General features: G+C 47.1%; 1 pseudogene; it reads left to right on the plus strand.

Moving 5' to 3' along the window:
- Positions 1-12,086, plus strand: part of LOC141171733 (TCF3 fusion partner homolog) — a 46,643-nt pseudogene extending 34,557 nt beyond the window's left edge.
- The last annotated feature ends 7,883 nt before the right edge of the window (positions 12,087-19,969 follow it).

The raw sequence follows: 19,969 nt of genomic DNA on the forward strand, positions 1-19,969 counted from the left end.
TATATCACCCTGAGCGACGGGACCGGGTCGCCGCCACGGAGACTACAACCCCCAGAGACCCGGCTCCGGGTGACCCACACACGTGCACTCGCGGCCAAGGGGGCGCGTCAGAGACATAGAGAGCTGTACGGCGGAGACATAGAGGGCTGTACAGCGGAGACATAGAGGGCTGTACGGAGGAGACATAGAGGGCTGTACGGCGGAGACATAGAGGGCTGTACAGCGGAGACATAGAGGACTGTACGGAGGAGACAAAGAGGGCTGTATGGCGGAGACATAGAGGGTGATATGGAGGAGACATAGAGGACTGTACTGTGGAGACATAGAGGGCGGTATGAAGGAGACATAGAGGGCTGTACGGAGGAGACATAGAGGGCTGTACGGTGGAGACATAGAGGGCTGTACGGAGGAGACATAGAGGACTGTGCGGAGGAGACATAGAGGGCTGTACGGTGGAGACATAGAGGGCTGTACGGCGGAGACATTAAGGACTGTACGGAGGAGACATAGAGGGCTGTACGGCGGAGACATTAAGGACTGTACGGAGGAGACATAGAGGGCTGTACGGAGGAGACATAGAGGGCTGTACGGAGGAGACATAGAGGGCTGTACGGTGGAGACATAGAGGGCTGTACGGAGGAGACATAGAGGGCTGTACGGTGGAGACATAGAGGGCGGTACGGAGGAGACATAGAGGGCTGTACGGCGGAGACATAGAGGGCTGTACTGCAGAGTCTTTTCATCACACTTGATTTATGACTAATGATGTAATAAAGAACTTTCGATGTCACTTTAGCCAGAAGTCCCAAGACTGAAAATCAAAAGATAATTGATTATAATATTATAATTTTCTTCATCGAGTTCATCAACCATTTGTAGGTTGTTTTAGTTACATATGTGAACAAATGATCAATAAATGATTCCTAAAAAAACAAGTAATATTGTTGCCCAACAGGTATGAAAGAGTGAGGAAAGTATATTGTGGATATAGGCATTCTGCATTTTGTGAAAAATGTGACAAAAATATTTAAATGCCCTTTGAAGTGTCCATCTCACATGTCACTTCAGAGAGTTCCTCCTCCATCATCTACCAGTATCCTTGTATCATTCAGGTCGGTCCTGTAAATTACTGCTCTTGAGTTTTACCACTGATTGTGTCGGGCACTTCTCCCCAATCTACGGCTCTTTATGCCATTCTGGGAGTTGTAGTTCTGACACCAGCATAGAGCTGCCGGCTGGGAACATTGGTATAAAGCAATGTAACAGCATTGTATCAGTAAGGACTTACCTGGGGAACATCTGCTTCTTCTTGCAAAACTTTCTCTTTATAAAGCGACGCCAGAAAGAAGCCAATCGGGTTTGAAGAACTAAAAAAAATAATAATTAACATTTCTATTAGATTTGTTTTAACAATTACTTCTTTTGCTGTTTATCTTCCCATTTTCTGCCTATGATATCTTTTGTTTGCCCATTTTGGTATTTATAGGACTTTTTCAGAATGGATTTTGAAGTAGAGAATAATAACAAATGATGTTATAGAAATGTTTACAGTGAGGTGAAAGATAAATGTCTGGCCCCACGTGTCTGTAGCCTCCTGACAATGTCTGGGAATGCTCCTGATGAGATAATCGGTGGTATTCTGGGGTGTCGGGGCATCGGTGAGCTCCTGCACAGCCTGTTACTTGGCGGCGTTGGATGCGCTGATGCTTTACAAACCTGAGGTTTTCAATAGGATTCAGGTCTGGGAAACATGAGAGCCAGTTAGTGGCATAAATGCCTTCATCATCCAGGAGCTGTCCACACACTCTGGTCACATGAGGATGGACGTTGTCTTGTTTTGTTTTCAATGTTTTATTTATTGATAATAAGAGAACACAAATAACAAATCATTTTCATGTTGAATCAAATCTTAAAGAAGTGATGAACAGCTTTAAACATGAGACTTATAAGTAATTACAAGTAATCCACACAGGGCCGGCGTCAGCACCCGTCACACCCGGGCAAGTGCCGGGGCCCTGAGCAAGCGGGGGGGCCCACTCACGTTCGGGTACCCCGCCGGGCTGTGGGCGGAGGAGAGCTGAGCCAGCACCCGTCCTTCTCCCCCACTTGCTCAGGGCCCCGGCAGCCGGATACTTACCTCTCCCCGTGCCTTCGCAGATCAGCTGTCTTCCTGCTGTGCGTTCCCTGTGATGTCTAAGATCAGAGGGTGTGGTGACGTCTTTCCACTGCGCCCTCCCCTGAGCCACCACAGGCAGATCAGAGCGGGACAATGCCGGCGACGCTGGAGTCCCGACCTGAGCAGCGGCAGCAGGTGAGGAGGAGTGAGGTGAGTATTTGATTTTTTTTTTAATGTATGGAGGCATGGGGCATTATGAGGGCGGTGACATCCTGCATGGGGCATTCTATCGGGGGGGGGGGTGACATCCTGAATGGGGCATTATATGGGTGGGAGGTGACATCCTGCATGGGGCATTATATGGGGGGGTGACATACTGCATGGGGCATTCTATCGGGGGGGTTAAACATCCTGAATGGGGCATTATATGGGGGGGATAGGAGACATCCTGCATGGGGCATTATATGGGGGGGTGACATCCTGCATGGGGCATTATATGGGGGGTGACATCCTGCATGGGGTATTATATAAGGGGTGACATCCTGCATGTTGCATTTTATGGGGGGGTGACATCCTGCATGGGGCATTATGTGGGTGGGAGTTGACATCCTGCATGGGGCATTATATGGGGAGTTACATCCTGCATGGGGCATTATATGGGGGTTGACATCCTGCATGGGGCATTATATTGGGGGTAACATACTGCATGGGGCATTATATGGGGGAGGTGACATCATGCATGGGGCATTACATGGGTGGGAGGTGACATCCTGCATGGGGCATTATATGGGGGGTGACATTCTGCATGGGGCATTATATGAGGGGTGGCATCCTGCATGGGGCATTTTCAAGAGAGGGGGTGATATCCTGCATGGCACATTATATAGTGGGGGAAAGGGACAACCTGCATGGGCCATTATATGGGGGGGAGAGGTGACATCCTGCATGGGGCATTATATGGGGGGGGAAAGGAACATCCTACATTTGCCATTATATGGGGTGGAGGTGACATCATGAATGGGGCATTATTTGGGGGGTGACATCCTGCTTGGGGCATTATATGGGGGGTTACATCCTGCATGGGGCATTATATGAGGGGTGACATCCTGCATGGGGCATTTTATGGGGGGTGACATCCTGCATGGGGCATTATATGGGTGAGAGGTGACATGCTGCATGGGGCATTATATGGGGGTGACATCCTGCATGGGGCATTATATGGGGGGTGACATCCTGCATGGGGGATTATATTGGGTGCTGATATACTGCATGGGGCATTATATGGGGGGAGGTGACATCCTGCATGGGGCATTATATGGGGGGTGACATCCTGCATGGGGCATTATATTGGGGGGTGACACCCTGTATGGGGCATTATATTGGGGGGTCACATACTGCATGGGGCATTATATGGGGGGAGGTGTCATCCTGCATGGAACATTATATGGGTGGGAGGTGACATCCTGCATGGGGCATTATATGGGGGTGACATTCTGCATGGGGCATTATATGGGGGGTGACATCCTGCATGGGGCATTTTCAAGAGAGGGTAGTGATATCCTGCATGGCACATTATTTAGTGGGGGAAAGAGACACCCTACATGGGGCATTATATAGGGGGGGGAGGTGACATCCTGCATGGGGCATTATATGGGGGGGAAGGAACATCCTACATGGGGCATTATATGGGGTGGAGGTGACATCATGCATGGGGCATTATATGGGTGGGAGCTGACATCCTGCTTGGGGCATTATATGGGGGGGTGACATTCTTCATGCGGAATTATATGGGTGGGTGACATTCTGCATGGGGCATTTTAAAGAGAGGGGGTGATATCCTGCATGGGGTATTATATAGTGGAGGAAAGGGACATCCTGCATGGGGCATTATAAGGGGGAGGGGAGGTGGCGTTCTGCATGGGGCATTATATGGGGGGGAAAGGGACATCCTGCATGGGGCATTATATGGGGGGAAAGGGACACCATGAACTATCCATCCACATTTGAATGAAATTAAATGCTATGGCAGGAGACCCAGGAGAACCTCACTGCTGACATAGAGACATAAAAAGCTAGACTGCAGTTTGCTAAAATGTACGTGAGTAAGCTAAATCCTTCTGGAAAAGCATCTTGTGGACAGATGAGACCAAAATAGAGCTTTTTGGTAAAGCACATCATTTTAATGTTTGCTGAAAAGGGAATGAGATCAAGAAAGAAAAGAACACAATACCTACAGTCAAATATGGTGAAGGTTCAAAGATATTTAGGGGGTGTTTTGCTGCCTCTGGCACTGGGTGCCTTCACTGAGGCATCATAAAACCTGAAGATTACCAAAGGATTTTGGGTCGCAATGTAGTGCCCAGTGTCAGAAAGCTGGGTTTGTGTTCTAAGTCATGGGTCATCCAGCAGGACAATGACCCCAAACATACTTCAAGAAGAACCCAGAAGTGGTTGGAAACAAACTACTGGAGAGTTCTGAAGTGGCAGCAATGAGCCCTGATCTAAATCCCATTGATCACCTGTGGAGAGATCTTACAATTTCTGTTGGGAGGAGACGCCTTCACATATGAGAGACCTGGAGCAGGAGATCTCATCTATATGTGTGGTCAGTATAAAGGACTAGCACATGATTTATTCCTTCCAAAGACCATACTAAGGACCAGGAGGCACTCATTACGGGTGGAAGAAAGGTGATTCTGGCAGCTAAATAGGAAAGGGTTCTTTACAGTCAGAGAAGTCAGACTGTGGATTGCCGACCACAAGAGGTAGTAATGGCTGACACTATAACAGCTTTATACAACGGCTGGAGGACATTTCACAACAAATGGTATTATGGGTTATAAGTAATGTGTAAGTGGTGGAGAAGGGTCTTTTTTCGACCTAGAATTCCCACAGCGATCCCCCTGATTATATAATAAGACAATGTTTGGTTTTATAGGTCAATGAGAGAATCCTTAACAGACTTCACCAAGTTCAGAAGATCACACGAAAGCTGAAACAAGAGAGAAGGTTGGTATTTTGCCATCCCACCGATAGAGTAGACCTCGTACACACCGCGCTGTATTCATCTGTCTAAGAATAGAAGACGTCCGAAGGGTGAAGGTCCCGCACACAAGCGCAGGGGTCAGCCCTGGCCCAGGTCATGTGAGGCAGATCTCGGATCACTCCGGTCTTTCCATATCCTCCTTCCATACAGCAAGTCTGTATTGTTTCCCAAGTATGCTGAATTATTGATCCCGACCACCCACAGAGGAGGAGGCACATTAGTGGAGGGCCGTATTGCACAGATCTCATTCTCTCTTACTTTGTACATATTTCAGATGTCTCATGAAAATCTTGGACTCCTACAGGGATGATTACAGACAGAGCCAGCTCACCTTCCTACTTGAGGTATAACTTATTATGAAATGCATTCTTTATTTAAGCCATTCTTTAAAGAGGTTATCTGGTGTCATCCAAGATGGCCACCCTTACCTGCAACCCGCCCTAGGCATAAACGAAGACTGGCTGCATATAGTATCAAAAATCGTCCTTAGAAATCTTATATAATTGACGTTTCCAGATGAACATATATCAACAGAAAGCTTTCAAGGTGACAGGTTTCGGCCGATAAAACTAGAAGTGACTCGAGGTGAAAATATAAAAGCATACAGGTGCATCTCACTAAATTAGAATATCATCAAAAAGTCAATTTATTTCAGTTCAATACAAAAAGTGAAACTCTTATATTATATAGAGTCATTACAAGCAGAGTGATCTATTTCAAGTGTTTATTTCTGTTAGTGTTGATGATTATGTCTTACAGCCAATGAAAACACAAAAGTCATTATCTCAGTAAATTAGACTAAGAAGAAACACCTGCAAAGGCTTCCGAAGCGTTTAAAAAGGTCCCTTAGTCTGTTTCAGTAGGCTCCACAATCATGGGGAAGACTGCTGACTTGACAGATGTCAAGCCAGCCAGCCCCACAGTAACTTACTAGGAAAAGCAAATCCCGGCACTCACGTGTTGATGATTAATTTGTTTATTCCACAACTCACAAGACGTTTCAGCCTGTCCAAGGCTTTTTTCAATTGTAACGGTAACTTACAACACTCAGTCTTACAGGTAAAGACTCTTATGATTTACAAGATGTTATAGCTCCAATCTGTTTCTGCTGTCTACATGTGCCGCTCTATCTAACATTGCCTATGACACCTTGGGGTCTATCCCTTGCCCCACATGGTTCCTATTGATTGAATATGTGAGCACCTCCTGAGGAAGTGATATCCTCACAAAGGGCCAGTTCATTCTAATTGTATATACTTGTGGTGAGCGGTATTGAAGCCCTGGGTCTAGCAAACAACTCTGCTTGTTTCACTGCATATGTGATTTAGTCACTTGTACATTCCATGGGAAGTGAAAAGCATTATTGAGCACTGTTTGGATATTTTTTCTACCATTCCCTTCCCATAAAGGGCCAGGCTTTCAAAAATACTCATATTTCAGTTAGATGATTTTGACACATACCGTAAACGTATTGTCTCAGCATTATATGCACTAAAGCACTTTATTACTACGGTTAATCCAGTCTTAATACCAAACTACCTTATTTGGCTGGGTGTGTCAGACAGTCGCTCTGGATCTGGCTGTAGAAGGTTGCTGCGCTTGTCATTGCAGATGCCTTTTTGATCCTCTCATTTCTGTAGTGTAGTGATATCCTTCTCCCTTTAGGACCCAGCAGCGACCTCCACCTTCTTCTGCTAATTGACACACCCTTGCTTGGGAGTTGAAAACTGTCTCCAGAAAGTCGCTGGTGATACTTCTATGTACTTCTGTGCAGGCTTGGAGTACTAGCAGTCGGCTAGTTTCTTCTTTGGTGCGCTTGGAGGACAGTTGGCGTTATCTCTCTGGTGTCTGCTCAAGCTAAATGTATCCCCTTTGTTTGTCTACCCTGTTGTCTTTAGTTTATAGTGGGGACTGACTAGTGTGCACCCCATCCCCTCAATATCTAGTGCCTATCTCTAGGGACATTCAGGGTTTAGGGTCCTGCTTGGCAACAGATGCGGAACCTATATAGGGATGATAGGGTAGGCCAGGTGATATTAGATCTGCCAAGGGTTCTCCACTTCCCCTTTCCCTAGTTGTTGGGCTCCCTCCCCCCCCCTTCCCGTCATTGTACACTTGTTCCTTCACTCACCTGGTGTGACATTATGTGTACATTCTTAGATCAAATACTTACATTTACTTGGAGCCTAGTTTTGTGTGTGCCAACGATCTGGCTGATTTTCACTGTCAGCATTTGACAAAATTGATTAGGACGTTGTGTCCCGTTGTTGGGAAAAGCACTGTATTTATTATTCATTGGAGCTGTTCCAAAATAGGAAAGCATAACTGTGTATACGATACCACGAGTACAGCCACTATTAGCAGTGAGCTCTACGATTTTGTTGTGATTTTTAATACAGTTATCCTGTCTTTTAAAAATGTTTTTATTATTTTGTCAATAAAACATATGTTTTGATATTTTCACCTCGAGTCTCTTCTAGTTTTATCGGGCGAAACCTGTCACCTGGTAAGCTTTCTGCTGATAAAAGACTGGCTGCAGCCTGAAGAAACGCTGCTCCAGATGTGTCTCAACATGCCAGGCCGAGGAGCAGCATTGCAAACTGATCTGCTCACTCCACCTGAATAGGACATAGACCAGGAGGAAGAAAGCCTGGAGGCTCACTGAGCAGAATGGCTTATTTTTCCCCGCTTCTGTCCGTGTCCCCATTGTAAACCTGTCAGGTGGAGCGAGCAGATCAGTTATGCTTGGTCACAATGCTGCTCCTCAGTCTGACAAGGAAGACACCCGGTTTGAGTAGCTTTTCATCAGGCTGCCGCCTGTCCTAATGTATACCTGCTCCTCCTCCCTGTCATCTCTCCACATTGTGAGACTGTTTTTTCTCACCCCAATGCTGGATTCACAGCTACACTGCTCAGTAGTCCTGTATAATGTCTTAAATGCTGCTGCTCCTTTTGGTCTGTACTACAGAAGCAGGAATCCCTCTGCGTGTGCTGTGCATAGGAGACTACTTCACTCCAATGCTGGATTCACAGCTGTACAATGCCCTACCTCAATGCTGCTGTTCCTCTCAATCTGTACTACAAAAGTAGGAATCCCTCTCTCTGTGTGCTCTGTATAGGAGACTAATTCACTCCAATGCTGGATTCACAGCTACACTGCTTAATACTGCCCTACCTAAATGCTGCTGTTCCTCTTGGTCTGTACTACAAAAGCAGGAATCCCTCTCTCTGCTTGTGCTGTGCATAGGAGACTACTTCACTCCAATGCTGGATTCACAGCTACACTGCTTAGTACTGCTGTATAATGTCCTAAATGCTGCTGCTCCTTTCGGTCTGTACTACAGAGAAAGAAGCAGGAATCCATCATCTGTGTGTGTGCTGTACATATGAAATATCATAGCAGCTAGTCCATCCAATAGCTCAGAGAGAAAATTAGAGCTAGAGCCCGCAGAGAGGGTGCAAGTGACCTCACGGCCAGAAACTGTTTCTCTTCATGTACAGACGACAGATTATTCTGAAAAGTTACCTGAAACGACAGGCGCGTGTTCAATTATGAACTAATTTGTAATCGATTTCTATACATTTTCTAAGTTCTCTAGATTTTTTTTTTACAGGATGAAGGCACCCAAGCTTGCAATACACCCACCCCGATAAACTCTGAAAACGAACTCCCAGATAATGAGGACTTATCCAAGTGTCTAAGCGGCGGACCTCCCCTTGGCTTAGAGGCTACCAGTCCAGAAAGCCCATCTCTTGTAGAAGGGCCACCAGCTAAAAGAAGGAGAAAGTTCAAAGAGGAGAAGACCATGGAAAAAAATAAGTCCATCACTTCTTCCACCAGAGCCACTTTTAGAGCAGGTAAAGCCATGCAGAATATAGGTGTTTCCCTTAAAGGGAATGTGTCAGAAAATCACCTAATTGTTTCATCAGGTCTTTGTATTGCATGTAGATTTTAACCCCTTCCCAACCCATGACTTATATTTACTTTGCCTTTGATGCGGGCTCACACGCTGAACCTGCATCTTTCGCTGCACATGATGGCTGATTTAATCAGTCATCCTGTGCCTTTAACAGCCGCAAATGGAATGGAGCTCCACCCGCGGTTGTTAACCAGTTAAATCCTACTGTCAATCTCTAATAAGGGATTTAAAACGCGCAGGCTGGAAGGGCATCATAAATCCCACCCATCGGCTCCCCTGTCACGTGATCGTGGGGTGCTGATGTGTTGTCATGATAGCATGGAGTCAGCAGAAGACCGCTGTGCCTGTCATTGTGAATCTCATGTGAACACCGACTCGTGGCCAGTGTTCATAGGAGATAGTGATTTCTGCTATACACAGCAGTGCTGAAGCCCTGCTATGTATAGCACAGGTGATCAGACGATTGCAGCTTCAAGTCTCCAAAGAGGACAATTAAATAAAGTGGGGGAAAAAAATTAAAAATGAAGAAAAAAATATATATATATCTATCTTTCTATATATATATATATATATATATGTATATATATATTACACACACACGTTCAAATTATCCCCACTTTGCCCCATTCAAAATAAAACAATTATACACATATTTGGTATCCTTGCGTTCAGAAGTGTCCAATCAAAATCTAACAGTGTAAGTGAAAAAAAATCTAAACTCAGGAATTAAAGTTTTTTTTGCCGCCGCAACATTGCAATAAGAGATGTTCAAAACATCGTATCTACCCCAAAATGGTATCAATAAAAGCGTCAGCTCAGGGCGCAAAAAATAAGAGATAACCCAACCCCAGATCCCAAAAATGGAGACGCTACAGGTCTCGGAAAATGCTGACAAACGCAAGAAAAAATTTTCTTCCAATTTCGAAAATAAAAATTAAACTATACGTTTGGTATCTGCATACTCGTAATGATGGGAGAAATTCTACTGGGCAGCACGGTGGCTCAGTGGTTAGCACTGCAGCTTTGCAACACTGGGGTCCTGGGTTGAAATCCCACCAGGGACAACATCTGCAAGGAGTTTGTATGTTCTCCCCATATTTGCATGGGCTTTCTGGATTATCTGGTTTCCTCCCACACTCCAAAGACATACTGATAGGCAATGTAAATTGTGAGCCCCCATGGGGACAGTGATGATAATGTCTGTAAAGCGCTGCAGAATATGTTAGCGCTATATAAAAATAAAGATTTATTATTGCTAGGTCAGTTTTACCATATAGTGAACATGGTAAATGAAAACAAAAACAGTTGTGGAATTGCACTTTTTTTTGCAATTTCATCGAACTTAGATTTTTTTTCCCTCATTGTCCAGTACTCTATATGGTAAAATCAATGGTGTTGTTCAAAAGTACAACTTGTCCCGCAGAACACAAGCCCCACATGGCCATATTGATGGAAAAATAAAGTTATGGCTCTTGCTTGGAAGAAGGGGAGGGAAAAAACAAAACAAAACGTAAAATGACCATGGCGTGAAGGGGGTTACGTTATGGAGAAAAAACAAAACAAATCACAACCTGTATTAAAATAAGAAATTGCAGTTTTCACACCGACCACTAGGACTATAAGGCCACGGTCCCACTATCAGTGTTTGGTCAGTATTTTTTCTCAGGAGCGGGTGGTAAATGCAGAATTGGTGACTTGTTTCTATTCTACCTTTTCTCTGATTGTTCCTCACCTGGTTTGGGGGCTCCCACTCCTGAGAAAAAGTACTGATAGTGGTGCCCTGGCCTTAGACTTTTACTGAAATGTTATATCAGACATTAGTCACCTTCCAGTCTCAACAACAGTGTCCAACCTCACTTTCAACTATAAAGATCTTTGGGATTAACTTTCTTCTTGCACTTTCATTTTTTTCTTCCCTTCTTCCAAGAGCCATAACTTTTTATGTCGTTCCCACAACAGAGCTGTACAAGGGCTTGTTTATTTTCAAAGTGACCATCTGACTTTGGTTGATTCATTGACCAGACCTTCAATAGTGATTTCAAAGTTGTAGTTTTGAATGACTTTTTAACATCCCACAAAAATTCCAAATGTTACAAAAATTGTGAACAAGAACCCAAAACCTGCACTTATGACATTACTTTTTGGGGTATTGTTTTCACATTTCATTGTAACTTGTCAACATGATACTCCAGGCGAGGACAATGGCGTTGATTTTTTTTTATGTAAAACGGGTTGTCCCGTTTAGAAAGCTTTTCCCTTATGTGCACAGTTCTTACCATCCCTAAGCCCAGCGCTGAATCCCCACCGCTACCCCAGTCTCCATTGTTCGGAGACCCAATAATGGATGTACCAGTCAGCGGAGGGATATTTTGAATGATCATCACTACGATCAAGAAGAATATATCCAGCAGTGCCGCCATCACACGATAAAAGGATGGACGTGGTGTAGGATCTATGTCAATGTCATGAGATTATTGAATTGCAAAAATTTGGATGCCCGACTGCCGCTTCCTTCATTCTCTTTGGTTCCACCAGAAAAAGCCAAGCACATTCCATAGGGAATGAATAACGCAGTGGTTGGACGTCCAACTGTTCTGCCCATCGGTGGTCGTACACCCACCAAGCAGAATCAATAGGGCACATTAATGTAACTCCTGTATTTCATCCCGCCATCACTCACATCTTTGTCGCTCTGTTCCAGGTTAAGATTGAAGAGGATTATTTGTGTGACGGAGACGAGGAACTTAATCTGAGCTGGCGTCCTCTCAGCCCACGAGACAAGATCCTGCAGTACACAAAGTTTTCCAGCCCGGATTTTGATTGATACATAATACTAAAAATGTGATTACTGGAGACGCTGTGCCTTTAATGGAAGAATGCGGCCGGCGTCTCTGCACCCGGATTGTGTGCGAATGGTGCGCTTCGCTGTGACGTCTTTGCTGCATTCCATGATTGATCTCCTGCTGCCCCCCACTGGTTTGTCTGAGACATTTCACCTCTGATGTGCCCCGTTATTTCAGCCATTTATCTGTCCGCTATTTCAATACTATGAGAAAGGTTCAGATCCTGGTTTTATACTTTTCTATGTGGATGTAATATTTTTCTGTGCAGTAAACATACAGCGTCCGTGTGTCTGCGCATTTCATGGAGTCCATCTAATCTTCTGTATATTGCGACTCCTTTATGATCATTTCTAACCTTCCTCCTGATGGTTATACATTAGTGTTGAGCATTCCGATACTGAAATATCGGGTATCGGCCGATATTCGCGGTATCGGAATTCCGATACTTAGTTCCGATACTTTTAGAATATCGTATACCGGAGTCGGAAGTTCCCATAATGCAATGAGCCAGTTTCATTTTATTCAGCCAATGAGGATCCTCAGAAGTGTGGGCACATCCTGTTAGGCATGTAGGTATGTTAACTAATGGCATGGCTGTGATTGGCTGCTGAAATGATGTCATGATGCACTATAAAAGCCGCCGCCGCCATTTTCAGCTCACTCTGCTGTGAATTCAGTTAGGGATAGGACGCTGTTGTTCTGAGGGACAGTTTTAACTACCTATTTGGTCTATTCTGCTTTACCCAAGCTACTTTATAAATCGCTGTGCCTTGCAGCGCTAGTGCACAGTTCTCTGTGCTGTTCACCGCTGTCTGCAAGGTCTCTGTGTGTGAGTGAAGCTCATGCTGTAGTGTGTGCTTCAGCCACGTCTGGTTGTAGTGCGCTCAGCGTGCGTCACTGCCTCATACATTGTCCTTTTTTGCTAATTGATCATTTTTCCTTATTTCTCCTATTAGTGTGGTGGTTCCATCCGTATTCAGCTACATTACTTCCAAACACACTATATAGGAGTAGATGGAGGAGCCTTTCTGCAGCATTGTGCCCTGCAGCCCCAGCCAGATTAGTATTAGCCTATTTTTTGTAGCCTCATCTATTGCATTGTAGGTTACCTTCCTACATTGTAATAGCTACAAAAAGTTTGTGATACTATAGGTATTACATCTTTGGGCACATCCAGTGTCTTTTTGTGACAAAAAAAACCTAAATAAAGTTCACCAAACACTCCACTTTACAGTTGTGTAGGCCACATTAGCTCATATTAAAGTCTAGTCCACACTTTATAAAATTACTGTTTCTTATACCTGTTAGCCACTGTTCAGGAATAAGCACACTAAGCCCTTGGTAGTTTTCTGCCTATCTTTATCAGTCTACCAAGATGAAGAAGGCAGGGAGTAAGGCATGTGGTCGTGGCCGTGGGCGTGGAGTTTCTGCAGGGAGAGGACGTGAGGATTCTGTGCCTGCAGGGAGAGGACGTGGAGATTCTGTGCCTGCTGCGGGCACCATTGACTCAGCAACCCCCAGTTTTACCAGGGAACAGTCCTTTATGCGCAGCTTTGTAGGAGCTAGCCGTACCCCACTGCTGCGGGAGGACCAAATTGAAGCCGTTGTCGGATGGATGGCAGCTAACGCATCGACTTCAATTAGTTCCAGATCCTCTCAGGTCCTGAGCACTGAAGAGCACCCATCTGTCTCTTCACCACCTGCCAAATTGCCCAGGCAGTCAGAGAGCCCTGGACAGGAGCCATCTCTACTTCTGTTCTCTGAATCTCTTGGCTTGGAAAGAGGGGGCCAGCCAAGCAGAATTCGAGAATTTGAAGAAGAGGTAGTATGCAGTGATGCGCAACCGTTTTATCTCTCTGAATCTGAAGAGGCGGGTGGGCCAGTGCCTATGGTCAGCAGCTCACCTCAGTACGCATCTGATGATAAGACTCAGGTGCCACTTTCTCGTGCGTATTGTGCTGTCGAGACTACCCAGGAGAAGCAGTTGTTTGAAGAGGGTGGTGTAGATGGTGAGGTCCTTGACCCATCATGGCGTGAGGGACAGGAAGGTGGTGGGAGCAGCTCTGAGGAAGAGATTCCCCGAATGGCCCAAAAAGGAGGGAGAGGGAGGGGGCAGACTTGGTTGCCTGTAGCCTCCACTTCGGCACCCATTAGGAGCATGGCTCTTCCAAAATCCAAAGCGGGCGCGCCCAAGACTTGCAGTGCCTGGTCTTTTTTTGACACAGTTGCAGATGACATTTGCTTTGTGAAATGCAAACTGTGTAATCAGAAGGTGAAAAGAGGGAAAGGTGTCAGCAACCTCAATACCACAAATATGTGGAAACATGTGCGGACCAAGCACGTGGTGGAGTTACAAAAACACACTGAAGACCTAGGCCAACCTACAGCGCCAGCTACCACCTCTTCAGCTCGTTTTGTAGCCTCTTCCTCCAGCTCACACACAGCTGGTTCGGCTTCCTCACAGGATCGCCATGGAAGAATCTCTGGCACTGTTGTACAGAGACACAGTGTAATTCCACCCACAGCACCACTTTCCCTGTCATCCTCACACTCCCACACCAGTCTACAGCCATCGTTAGCACAGGCATGGGAGAAAAGGCGCCCATACTCGGCAAACCACCCCCGAGCACAGGCTCTGAATGCTGGCATTGCTAAACTTCTGGCCCTTGAAATGCTATCATTCAGGCTGGTGGAGACTGACACCTTCCGTAACTTTATGGCATTGGCAGTCCCACAATACGTGCCCAGCCGCTTTTATTTCAGCAGGCAAGCCGTCCCTGCCCTGCAACAGCATGTGGAGGGAAAAATTAAACATGCGCTACAAAACGCCATCAGTAGCAAGGTCCACCTGACCACTGATGCGTGGAACAGTAAGCATGGACAGGGACTATACCTTTCCCTCACTGCCCATTGGGTAAATGTTGTGGAGCCGGGTACAGATCTTGAGAGTGGCGCTGTACGTGTTCTGCCAACTCCAAGTATTGCAGGAATCCAGTCTGTACACATTGACTCCTCCTCATACTCCAGTTCCTCTGAATCAGCACTGCAGGAGCCGTCACGGTCTACCTCCACATCGACCCGTGAACGGTTACCTGTTATGATGACCGATATGAGCACAGCCGTGGCCAAACGTCAACAGGCCGTATTAAAATTAATTTCTTTGGGGAATTGAAGCCACACAGCGCAGGAGCTCTGGAATGCCATCAAGCAGCAGAGCGACGTGTGGTTTGTGCCAGCGAATCTCCAGCCAGGCATGGTAGTGTGTGACAATGGCTGAAATCTGGTGGCAGCTCTGGGCCTAGGCAACCTCACTCACATCCCATGTCTGGCACATGTGCTCAACTTGGTCGTGCAGAGTTTTTTGAGGGACTATCCGGATCTTGATGCACTGCTTCACAAGGTCAGCATAGAGTGCGCTCACTTGCGGCGTTCCAGCAACGCAAGATCGCGCATTGCAGCTCTGCAGCGCTGATTACGTCTTCCGGAACATCGCATCATATGTGACCTACCCTACAGGTGGAATTCAACGTTACATATGTTGGAGAGGTTGTGTGAGCAGCAGGCAGCAGTAATGGAGTACCAGCTGCAGCAGGCGCAAACAAGTCGCAGTGCGCGCCGTTCACACTTCACCACCTCTGAGTGGGCCTCTATGAAGGACATTTGCCACGTTTTGCGTGCCTTCGATTATTTAACGCGGATGGCGAGTGCAGATGATGCACTAGTCAGCATGACTATCCCCCTTTTCTGCCTGCTTGAAAAAACACTGCAAGCACTAAGGGAGGAGGTTTTGGAAGAGGTGGAGGATGAGGAGTCACAAATGCCATCTGCTTCTCTACAGTCTGCGCAATGTGGTTCCTCACAAAGGCCTAGGCAGGGTACACTTTGTGAGGAGTATGAGGAGGAGTCAATGGAGGAGGAAGACATCTGTCCAGAGGAGGGAGGTACACAATGCTCTAGTAGTCAGTATCTAGAGCGAGGGTGGGGTGATGCAGAGCAGGCAGAAATCACGCATCAAGCAGGGGACAGCGTTTCTTGGCCAGTTGGCAGTCTGCAGCACATGGTTGATTTCATGCTGCAGTGCCTGAGAAACGACCGCCGCATCGCCAACATTCTCAACATGGCTGATTATTGGGTGTCCACCCTCCTAGATCCTCGCAACCGGGACAACTTACAAAGCCTCATAACACCGTTGAACCGGGAGCGTAAAATGCGGGAGTACCAAGACGCACTGGTGCATTCCATCATGTTCTCCATTCCAACCGAGAGCAGTGCTGCTAGTGCTTTACAAAGCAGCTCAGTGCGGCGAGGCAGTGGAGGAAGCTCTGCACAAAGAGGGAGCAGAAGCAGCGCCTCAGCACAAGGCAAGACCAGTATGGCCCAAATGTGGCAAAGTTTTGTGTCCACGCCGCCACAAATGTCTACACCATCACAGACGGCTCCAGTCAGCAGGAGGCAACGTTTCCGTCAGATGGTGACAGACTACATGTCTTGCCCTCTCAGTGTACTCCCAGACGGCTCTTCTCCCTTCAAGTTTTGGGTCTGTAAGCTGGATACATGGCCAGAGCTTAGCCAGTATGCATTGGAGGTGCTAGCTTGCCCTGCTGTTGTGTATTATCGGAACGCGTCTTTAGTGCCGCAGGTGGTGTACTAACAGACCGTTGCATGCGACTATCCTCCGATAACGTTGATCGGCTTACTTTTCTCAAAATGAACAAGGCCTGGATCTCGCATGAATTTGCCAGTCCTCTTCCAGAATAAATAATTGGTTGGCAACAGTATCCAGGTCTCCTGTGTGTTCATGTTTCTACCACCTGAACTGTAATCCCTGAGCTTCAACATCGCCAGTTGCTGCTCAGAAGTGCCGTCTGCACAGTCAATGCTTGCTCCAGTATTATTGGGGTTCAGTAACGTCAGCTGATCCCCAGCTGTGTGTCCGGCAAATTCTCCTGCTCTGTCCACATCCACTGTACTAATGATTTAAAACTTGCTCCAATTACACCTCTGGCTCCTCTGTTTTCAGTAATATCCCTGAGCTCCAACACCGCCAGTTGGTGCTCAGAAGTGCTGTCTGCACATTCAACACTTGCTGCCGTGTTATTGGGGTTCAGTAACGTCAGCTGTTCCCCTGCTGTGCGGACTGTAATTTCTCCTGCTCTGTCCACATTCACACTACTAAAGATTTTAAAGTTGCTCCAATTACACCTCTGGCTCCTCTGTTTTCAGTATTATCCCTGAGCTCCAACACCACCAGTTGGCACTCAGAAGTGCCGTCTGCACAGTCAACACTTGCTGCCGAGTTATTGGGGTTCAGTAACGTCAGCTGTTCCCCTGCTGTGCGGACGGCAATTTCTCCTGCTCTGTCCACATTCACACTACTACAGATTTTAAAGTTGCTCCAATTACACCTTTGGCTCCTCTGTTTTCAGTATTATCCCTGAGCTCCAACACCGCCAGCTGGCGCTCAGAATTGCTATATGCACAGTCAACACTTGCTGCCGTGTTATTGGGGTTCAGTAACGTCAGCTGTTCCCCTGCTGTGCGGACGGCAATTTCTCCTGCTCTGTCCACATTCACACTACTACAGATTTTAAAGTTGCTCCAATTACACCTCTGGCTCCTCTGTTTTCAGTATTATCCCTGAGCTCCAACACCGCCAGCTGGCGCTCAGAATTGCTGTCTGCACAGTCAACACTTGCTGCCGTGTTATTGGGGTTCAGTAACGTCAGCTGTTCCCCTGCTGTGCGTACGGCAATTTCTCCTGCTCTGTCCACATTCACACTACTACAGATTTTAAAGTTGCTCCAATTACACATCTGGCTCCTCTGTTTTCAGTAGTATCCCTGAGATCCAACACCACCAGTTGGCACTCAGAAGTGCTGTCTGCACAGTCAACACTTGCTGCCGTGTTATTGGGGTTCAGTAACGTCAGCTGATCCCCAGCTGTGTGTCCGGCAAATTCTCCTGCTTTGTCCACATCCACTCTACTACTGATTTAAAACTTGCTCCAATTACACCTCTGGCTCCTCTGTTTTTAGTATTTACCCTGGGCTCCAATACCGCTAGTTGCTGCTTAGAAGTGCCGTCTGCACAGTCAACGCTTGCTGCCGTGTTATTGGGGTTCAGTAACGTCAGCTGATCCCCAGCTGTGTGTCCGGCAAATTCTCCTGCTTTGTCCACATCCACTGTACTAGTGATTTAAAACTTGCTCCAAATATACCTTTGGCTCCTCTGTTTTTAGTGTTTACCCTGGGCTCCAATACCGGTAGTTGCTGCTCAGAAGTGCCGTCTGCACAGTCAACGCTTGCTGCCGTGTTATTGGGGTTCAGTAACGTCAACTGATCCCCAGCTGTGTCTCCGGCAAATTCTCCTGCTTTGTCCACATCCACTGTACTACTGATTTAAAACTTGCTCCAATTACACCTCTAGATCCTCTGTTTTTAGTATTTACCCTGGGCTCCAATACCGCTAGTTGCTGCTCAGAAGTGCCGTCTGCACAGTCAACGCTTGCTGCCGTGTTATTGGGGCTCAGTAACGTCAGCTGATCCCCAGCTGTGTGTCCGGCAAATTCTCCTGCTCTGTCCACATTCACACTACTACAGATTTTAAAGTTGCTCCAATTACGCCTCTGTCTCCACTCTGTTTTTAATATTTACCCTGGGTTCCAGCATCGCCAGCTGTTTCCCAGCAGTGTCTTTGGCACGGGTACTCCCTCCTGCCCAGCCTGGTTCCAGCACGCCAGCTGTTTCCGGGTAGTGTCAATGTCACTTTGCTTCCAATGCGTTGTCCTGTCGTGTTGCGGTCGGGTTAGCCGACTCTGTGGTGCCTGCAGTTTAGGTGACTCCTATGTGGGCTGCGGGATCTAGCAATGAAGGCTGGTTCCATAGTGCCAATAAGACAAGCACCCCCTGTAGGACTGTGGGTTTCGGTAACTGCGGCCGGCTCGCGGCCTTGCAACTTTTTTTTTACATGGGTACCTTCTGCTACCCATCCGGGTTCCAGTACTGTCAGCTGGTTCTCGGCAGTGCCTTTGGCTTAGGTGCCTCCTTCTCGGTATCCAAGTTCCACCAACGTCTGCTTGTCCTTGGTAGTGCTTTTTGGCACAGGTACCTCCTGCTTAGTAACCGAGTTCCAGTACCGTCAGCTGGTCTTTGGTAGTTCCATTGGCTCTTGTACCTTCTGCTACCCATCCAGGTTCCAGTACCGTCAGCTGGTCCTCGGTAGTTCCATTTGCTCTTGTACCTTCTACTACCCATCCGGGTTCCAGTACTGTCAGCTGGTTCTCGGCAGTGTCTTTGGCACGGGTACTCCCTCCTGCCCAGCCTGGTTCCTGCACGCCAGCTGTTTCCGGGTAGTGTCAACGTCACTTTGCCTCCAATGCGTTGTCCTGTCGTGTTGCGGTCGGGTTAGCCGACTCTATGGTGCCTGCAGTTTAGGTGACTCCTATGTGGGCTGCGGGATATGGCAATGAAGGCTGGTTCCATAGTGCCAATAAGACAAGCACCCCCTGTAGGACTGTGGGTTTCGGTAACTGCGGCTGGCTCGCGGACTTGCAACTTTTTTTCACATGGGTACCTTCTGCTACCCATCCGGGTTCCAGTACCGTCAGCTGGTTCTCGGCAGTGCCTTTGGCATAGGTGCCTCCTTCTCGGTATTCAAGTTCCACCAACGCCTGCTGGTCCTTGGTAGTGCTTTCTGACACAGGTACCTCCTGCTTAGTAATCGAATTCCAGTACCGTCAGCTGGTCCTCGGTTGTTCCATTGGCTCTTGTACCTTCTGCTACCCATCCGGGTTCCAGTACCATCAGCTGGTTCTCGGCAGTTCCTCAGCCTTCTTGTACCTTCTGCTACATTTCCAAGTTCAAGCTTTTTGAAATGGTTCTTGGTAATCACTCTGGATCTCCCTGACGAGGACCCTGAAGACGAGGACCCTGAAGACCAACCCGAAGAAGACGAGGACCCAAAAGACGACGACCCTGAAGACGAGGACCCTGAAGACCACCCCGAAGAAGACGAGGACCCTGAAGATGACAACCCTGAAGACGAC

Source organism: Phyllobates terribilis, unplaced genomic scaffold (genome assembly GCF_046119375.1).
Source record: "Phyllobates terribilis strain yellow unplaced genomic scaffold, ASM4611937v1 Scaffold_12__6_contigs__length_324123572, whole genome shotgun sequence".
Lineage (NCBI taxonomy): Eukaryota > Metazoa > Chordata > Amphibia > Anura > Dendrobatidae > Phyllobates > Phyllobates terribilis.